The sequence below is a fragment of the Monodelphis domestica genome, chromosome 8 (genome assembly GCF_027887165.1).
Source record: "Monodelphis domestica isolate mMonDom1 chromosome 8, mMonDom1.pri, whole genome shotgun sequence".
NCBI lineage: Eukaryota > Metazoa > Chordata > Mammalia > Didelphimorphia > Didelphidae > Monodelphis > Monodelphis domestica.
This window is the reverse complement of record NC_077234.1, coordinates 250830896-250839627: the sequence shown is the minus strand read 5'-3', so window position 1 is coordinate 250839627 and position 8732 is coordinate 250830896.

Here is an 8732-nt window from a genome sequence, read left to right as displayed (position 1 = left end):
GAAGTGGTGGGGTTTTTATGCTATTATTAAAGGAAGATAAAGGGAATCGAACCATATTTTTCTAGATATTAGCCACACTTTCTCTCCAAGTTTGGGGTGCAACTTATAATCACGTTACTAAGTCACCCACTTTTCTCCTTATATCACTATTCTAGTCCTTTAGATATATAGATTACACTCTATACCACCTACCAGCTCTTGCTCCTTCTCCACTTCTGGTAGGTAGGATTAGGTTGTGGGAAGAAAACTCTTGGAGCCTTTTTCCCCCCAAGTGCCACAGAATAATAGTGAACATTTATATATTACTTTAAGATTTTCAAATATAAATACATATATATGTATATATATATATAGTCTCACCTGATCCTCATAATTACCCTATGAAATAGATTCTACTCAGCCTCATTTAACAAATGAGAAAATTGAGTATAAGAGAGATCAAATGACTTGCCCAGGGTTAGAGAACTAGTAAGTATCTGTGGCAATTTGAGCTCCTATTTTCCCAATTGCAGGTCCAGCACTATCCACTGTGCCATAGGACTGCCATGTGATATGCATATAAGACACTGGTTTAGGTCTTGCTTACCAGTTGTAAATAGATGCTTCCAGGGATGTTAATTGGAAGTTAGCTGATTACCTGAAATGATGGCCGAGCATAAAAAAGGTAGCAAGGGATAGATGTAGGGGTATGGATGATCATTGAGGCATCAAGTGAACCTTAGAGGTAGAGTAAGAGAAAGAGAGAAAAGATGTGGAAAAGGCAAGCTAGTAACTTGTTTTATTTTTTAAAATTATTTGTCTTAGCTATATTTCCTCATTTGGTTGTATATACTTATTTGTATTTTCTCTTAAATTTTATATATTTTTATTTACTTATATTTTACCTACTTTTAGGGAAAAACAAAAAAAAGCATTTCTGGCAGAATAATGTCTGATATAGTAATGTTGCACAATCGTTTTATTTAATTTTAGCCTACATACTTTTTTCATTCAAATATATTTCAAAAATATTCAAAAATATTTTATTTCATCTAGATCTATTAAAATATCTATGAAGCTGTGTCTTTCACTCCTTTAATACAGAGAGTTGTGCACAAATCTCATAACAAATGCAGTTAGGGAATGAAAACTCAAACTCTAGGTCCTCAAGGGCAGAAAATCTGTCCTTTGTCACCATTTGTTTAGAAACATGTATTTTTACAGCAATATGTATGGAATGAAAATAATCGTGATAATAATATACTCCCATCATAATTTGCATCTATGCTGTATAAGCCATCTCTGTGGGGTAGATTGCCCTCTGGTTAAATCTAGGCAGTTTGGACATACATACAATATGGTGCCATCCAAGAAAAAAATGACTTCTGTGTACAAAACACCATAACTTTAGAGCATAATGGCAACGAAGCTTGGCTGAATGCTCTTTGTCATCTCATCTTTCAAAGCTTTTTAAAATAATAAGAAAAAGCTTCAGGGATTTATCCTTTAATAGTATGTATTTTCCAGCATAATTGGGAAATTTATTAAACATGCTGTCTATCAACTTAATTGATGTGAAAACATGAGTGAGGAAGTCCTGAGAGGGCTAAATTCCCTTAGGGGAACTTAATAAAAGATCTGTTCAGTTTTAAGAGCCACTTTCATGCTGTGTAGAAGCAGCCTAGGGAACTTTCAAATATAATCAGTTTATATCCATAAACATACAAACCCTTCCCAAGTTTTCATGAATTTCCTCCTTTTATTATTTATACAAAAAAAAAAAGGTAATTGTGACTAAGAGGCAGGTTCTTCAAGTGTTCATTGATGAAGTCATCTTTCCAAGAGGAAAAATACAGAAGCATCAACAGAATATCAAAGAACTGAAATCCATAATAATGACACAACTACAACAAAAATGATATTTTTTAGATTTCTAATATTCTTCTTAAGACAAATTAACTGATTACCTTTATTCTGAAGATTCAAGGGAATAATTTAAAATGTCTGAATGTTGGTCAACATTGATTAAGCAAAGGGTAGACATGAGCAATTATCTAATGGATTTAATCAAAGTAGGTGATAAGAATAATTTTAATTGGTTGACCTCTTCTCTAACAAAAGTAACCAAAAAGACACTCTCCAAAAAATCTTTTATACTTAATGTTAGATTTTGATTTCGACTTTTCCATATGGTTCCCTCAACTCTTCTCTTCCTCGTCCTAATAAGCCGGTGTAGTACCCTTTTTATTTATCCTTTCAACTCAGATTCACAGGTACTGTGGGTGGGTGTCTGCACTCCTAAAATCTGAGTTCATGAGATGCGTCCTTTCAGTAATACACAATATAACACTCTAAGGCCAGTAGTAGTAACAAAGTACGTCCCCAGCAACCAACAAGCTATCTAATCAACTGTGATATGGCAAAAATAACAGCAATCCTAATACAAAATCAAGCATAGAAACACCCATCACAAAAACTGACTTCACCTAACAAATTTAGTGCTCATACAAGGGAGCATGTGGAATAGTTGGAAAGAAGCTTGGCTTCGGGGTAAAGGAATTTGGTTTAAATCCCATTTCTAACTCTTAATACTGCTGGCAACACACAAGCTCCATGGGCTTCTGTTTCTTCATCTGTTTAATAACAAGGTTGAACTAGAGAGCCTTAAATCCCTGCCCAACTGAAGGTTTTTAATCCTATGGCTTTAGTTTATCTGTAAAACAATCTTAGACCAGTTAAAATATCATCGAGCAAAACAGTCATTTTAAAAAAGAGCTAAAGAATTCAGCTAGTGAAGAGAGACAACTTTAAAAGGGAAGGAATATTATTCCTACCTAACTTACCTAAAAATGTTTTCTGCAAAGTCTGCTTTCAGAGGGAAATTATTTCCATTTTTCTAAGGATATCTGTCATACTCTTCACCTATACTTTGTTTGGGTGATAGCCCCAATAAGGAAAAATGGTCCCCTTAAGATAACATAAACTCAGTGCTTAGACTTACTTCAAGGTAATTAAGCTGAAATATATATTATGGATAAGCTAGTCAAATCTGATCAATTTGCAGATAAGGAAGCAATTAAAATGACTTGTCCAAAGTCACACAGGAAATAAGTGGCAGAATTGGGATTGGAATCTAAGCCTTTGGATTTCAAATCCTAAACTCATTCCACTAAATCAAATGGACCTCTAAATTAGCAATCAGATTAGAATAAGGATTAAAAGTGAAACATTTTCCCCAACACATGAATAAGAGTTTTGAATTTGTTATAGAATGATGCTTTTCTACCATATCTTCAACCAACGTTCTTCTGCAAGTTTGCCATACTTTAATTCTTAGCTGTTCTTCATGTTAAAGGATCTAATCACTTCTCCACTCCCTCTTTTCCCCTATCAGATCAATGAATGGAAGATATATTTTTAACTGGACATAAGGAAAGACTTTGTAACAATAGAAACTGTCCCCAAATGGCATGTCACTTTGTAGGTTAATGAGTTATCCAGTGTTTGATTCAACACAACTATGATGTCATGTGAATTTATGTAAGCATTCATTGCTTTCAAATCTTTTCAGTCTAGGTCTATTTCCCTTTTATATCTGTCCCAAACCAAACATTCTCTATCTTTCAGATTAGTGACTTTGTTCTGCTTTCCAAAATTCAGAAATAATTCCACTAATGAATAAAATTGGAAATCTCCATTACATAGATTTTTAAAATTTTATTATACACACACACACACACACACACACACACACACACGCACGCACGCACATAAAATTCAGCAAATGATCCAAAGTTGTCCATTCTTGTCTGTGTTGCTCTTTGGAAACTTTCTATTTTCTATTGTGCATTTTAAGTGCTTCATTAATTTTTTTTCTTTCTTTTATTCTCCCCTTACTGACTTTTCCCTTCACAAACTTTTAAATCCACATTTGTAAAAATCAGCATTTTCAAGCAAAACAAAATATCTGTCTAATTCTGCAACCAAAATCCATCATTTCTCTGCAAATAGGCATATTGATTAGAGTTCTTGAACTTTCGAAGTTGTTTTTTTCTTTACAATGTTAGATTGTGTTGTAAATTGTTCCCCTGGTTCTACTTCCTTTATTCTGCCTCAGTTCATATAAAAGTGCTGCTAGATTTCTCTGCATCTACTCATTCTTGAGGAGCTGCCCCCTGGAAACTTCTTTGGGTGCTGAAGCCAAGGGGTAACGAAGGCCCAGAAACAGAAGTTCTAATGACTTCTAAAAGTTCTAAGGACACTAAAGTCCTGGACACCGTCAAATAATCCAACATGATCATCTGAGATGCTCTTTATGAGTGGAAATGACAGTAAGGAGGAAGTATTGATGTCTGCTCTGCTGCGTTATCCAAAAGACGTTGAGATCTTTCCATCTGACTTTCAGCTGAAACCTTCCAGGCAAGCTATTCAAGCTTAAAACTCTTGATATTTGGGGGACAGCGTGCATATGTCATCTATCCCTGCAGAATGGGAGTTCCCTGGGAATTGTGTTTGTATCTTCAGCGAGTAGCTGTGTCTGCATATAGTGAGCCTTCAATAAATGCTTTCTTGGTCATTCACTTTCAGTTGTAGAAGAACATTCCATTACACTCAGATACAATACTTAGTTCAGCCGTTCTCCAATTGTGAGTATGCGCTAAATGTCCAGTTCTTTGTTACAACAAAAACTGATGCTAAGAATATACACATATAGGCATGTATATATGTATGTATCCTTTCTCTCTCTCTTTTAGGCAAATATTATTTATTAAGATGAATCTGTATATATGAAAGCCAATTATTAATAAATAATCATTGTTCATGCAAATTATTAAGTACCAATAAATAGATGTTATAGTAAAACGTATCAAGAACTCATCAATTCTTTAGTGTAAGAAATTTGCAGACGGTGTATATTTCAGTCCATCTTTAACTTCAAGCCTTAGAAAGTCGACAGGGGCTCAGAAGCGTTAAGTGACTTTCTAAAGACCATCAGAAAGTCAGTAAAAGTCAGAGACAAGACCGAGGTCCTCGTATGCTAAGTCCAGCACATGATCTGATATATCAGATGAACTCTTTAAGTGTTGCAAAAAGTCATGGAATTCCAAACATCAGATCTAGAGATGGTGGAATCGGTGTTTGCTCTTTTGCTGTCTGCCTATAAATGGTTCTAGTTTATACACAAAATGAGTCTCTGATAATATGTCCACAAAATCAAAGTCGGGCAGGGAGCCAAAGCTCTTGTGCCATCAAGTCAGTCACATTTCTCTGAGGATTGGGTTAAAAACATTCGACCTTTTCTTTCGATGATCTGCCCATGCTGACCAAATGAGCTGTGTGATTCCTCCTCTCTTTCTCGCTTCTTCTGTCTTGCTGTCGTGATGAGATGTGAAAGTGTTCTTCCTACTAATAAGTATTTGTGTTTTGCTTAATTTAAGTCACGCCCTATATGTTACACCTAACACATGGTGGGCACGTGATTCCAGGCTGTGTCCCGCTGGAGCTGCTCAGCGCTGGCACAGTAGATCCAGGTCTCTCTTTATACGCCGAGGCCATGTTTTTATGGAAAATGTAAAAATACCCTCCTGAGTCAGAGAGCAGCTCCTCACTTCTTCTGCAAAACTGTGTGGGAGTTAAACCACAAATATTATCTATATGAATTTGGGGTGGCCCCACCCTCTGGCAGTCTCCAGAGTCCCGAGTTCCTTAGGACGTCAGGACTTCTGGTTAGCAGTGGCGCCACATCCATTTGGCATAGCTGCCTCCACAGAGTCTTTCCTTTTGTAGTCTTGATTTGGCATGAAACCTTGCATGAAATCATGCAAAAATATGCATCCAGTCACAGGCCATGCTGGGGACTGCTCTGAGAGAAATCGCTAAGATGGCCCTTCTCCACAGTCTCCTGCTTTTTGGCATCAGAATGCTTGCCTGCACTCCAGGACCAGATAAATGGGGCTCTGGGATATTCTGACAATCACTTTGAAAAATGACCATCAGGACTAAATCAGCAAGACGTCACCTCAATTGTCTAGCTCGTTGGCAAAGCCAGCTTTTTATTCAAAAATAATTGCTCAGCAGAAATCCTAGGACAATCGAGGTACTAACAAAGATTCTACTACTATTCCCATTATCACCTAACTCTTTGGAAGATTTCTCACATTCATCAATCCAGATAGTTGATGTCTAGGATGACTGGGGAAACAGACAAATCACAAATTGACTCCACACTATGCAGTGTTGGGCATAAAATGAGAAAACTGAGAAAGCCCGGACCCTCAAGGAGTTGACATTCCACTTTCTGAGATATACCAAGAAAATAGTTGAAAACAATATAATTTGAAGAGAGGAGGCAGGAATTGTGAGAGGCAGGGATGATGAAGGAGTACATCCTAGGTATCCCTACATGGAGCACAAGACCCTGAACTTCTGCATCTGAGCTCACAGAGCTGGGGCATAGTGTTCGGTCTGAGGAATAGATAGTTTAACTATATAAATGGTGAGGGGATATTATCTGGAAAAGCCTGGAAAGTTCCCTAGAAGTCAGAAAGTGGAGCCCTTAAATTTTTTATCCTAGAGGTAATAGAGAGACACTGAAGGCTATTTTTAAACCTTTATCTTGTCTTAAAATCAATTCTAAGACAGGAAAGCAGCAAGGGCTCAGCAATTATAGTTAAGTGACTTGCCCAGGGTCACACAGCTAGATTAGAACACAGTTCCATCCTACGCCAAGACTTGTACTCCAACCTAGGTGACCCAAAAACTGAAGAATTTAGAGTAAGGCAGTTTCATGGTTAAACTTGTGCTTTAGGGAAGATTATTTTACCATATTTGCAGAGGTTAAAATAGGACAGGAGAGAGATGAAGCAGGAAGGACAACAAGGCAACTATTGGAGTATTCTAGAATGTTACAGTGCAAGGTAATTAAAGGATCATCCTAATCCTCTTATTTTACCATTGATAAATCTGAGCCCAGGGGTATCAAGTGACCTGCCCAAGATCATAGAGTAAGTAGTAGGAACAAGTTAAACCCAAGTATCATCCCCCAAATCCACATTTTTTTTCATTTTCACTCTACTAGTCAAAAATAGTGTGAATCTCTGAAATGATCTGTGTTTATAGTTATACTTACATATTGAAGACAATTTACATCACAAATATAAAATGCAAACCTACTCTTTTGCATTACTATTTTTATAAAGGAGTCAGATTATGAATGTTTTTTATGCCACAAAGCAATGAAAAGCAGAGGCAGGAAAATTAGTTTGACATCAGCCTCAATTAAGTCATATCTTCCCACAATGCATTAATGATAAAATAGTAAGGACAATGAGCAAAAGAAAATGGATTTTCCAACATTTCTATAGTGATCTAGTCTCCCCTTTGATGCCTGTAGTGATCTAGTCTCCGGCACATTTTGTATTCTACCATCTCAGACATGACCCGCTCTACAGACATGGCTCTGGCTAGACTTCTCATCCCGATCTGGTCATCATATTGCTATGGCCATGCCATTGAACTCTATATTTACCCAAGGCATGGATTTTATATACATACATAAAGTGTATCCTGATCAAAAATGATTTTCCACACAAAGATAACCTTAACATCAGTGATCAGAAGTTAGAGAGAATGTCTAATGTTGTATATTTTCACCAATTATAAAAAAATTGGACTCCCTAGACTGAAATGAAGATTTAAATGACTCCTTCAACTTGGTATGACCAATGAAGTTCTAGCAATCTAGGCTTCTTTTTGATGATTCAAGAGTATAGAAGATTCTTGATTGATACAACTATAGAAGCAACTTGGTTCACATTAGGAATATCAAGGACAGTATAAAACAGGGAGGCATTTACTTGCTATTAGTGTTTGTCACGTCTATGCTTCCTATGAGCACTAATGATGAAGCCATTTGGTTCAGATATAACATAATGATTACATCAATATCCAGACTACCTCGGGTCTTTCTAAGTAAAATCAAAGGCTATCCTAGGGTCATGGATCCAAAGCTGACAGGAACCTCAGAAGTCACGTAGTCAAATTTATCATTTTACAGAGGAAGAAATCAAAGACTCAGAGAACTTATGTGACTTGCACTTGTAAGAAACACCACAAGTATGATTTGGATCCAGATACTTTGATTCCTGATTCAGAGATTGTTTTTAATAGTACAATCACTTTACTTCCTCTTTTGAGAAAGTATATCTGTCTCTGTATACAGCTATGTATATACATGGTAAACATGCAGCAACTTGGATTGGGTAACCCAAAAGACTAGAGAAACGATTTTGAGATTATTATCAACAAACTTTTATTGAAGGGATATTATAGGTAAATGTATTCTGCTAGGTAATGGGGATAAAAATAAGCATGAAATAAAGTCCTGCTATCAAAGTATTTATGGTCGAATAATAGCAGTCAGAAATTAGATATTAAAGGACAAAGAAAAATACACAGTGCCAATTAAGTTGTATACAAGTTTCAAGAATTCATGGAAGGAATATATCTATGTGGTCTAAGATAGTCAGAGAAGGCTTTATGGATGAGACTGCAAATAGGTCTTGAATAATTAGTAATACTTAGATAAAGATATGCTGTCTACAAGAATTACTTTTAAAGCAGAAAGACACACATAGTTAAAGAAAAAGAGCTGAAACAAAATCTACTAAGCCTGTTTTTTAACTTTTTTTTTTTAAGCAGGAATAGCAATTATGATCTCAGACTCATAATGGAATACTATTGGGCCATGAGAC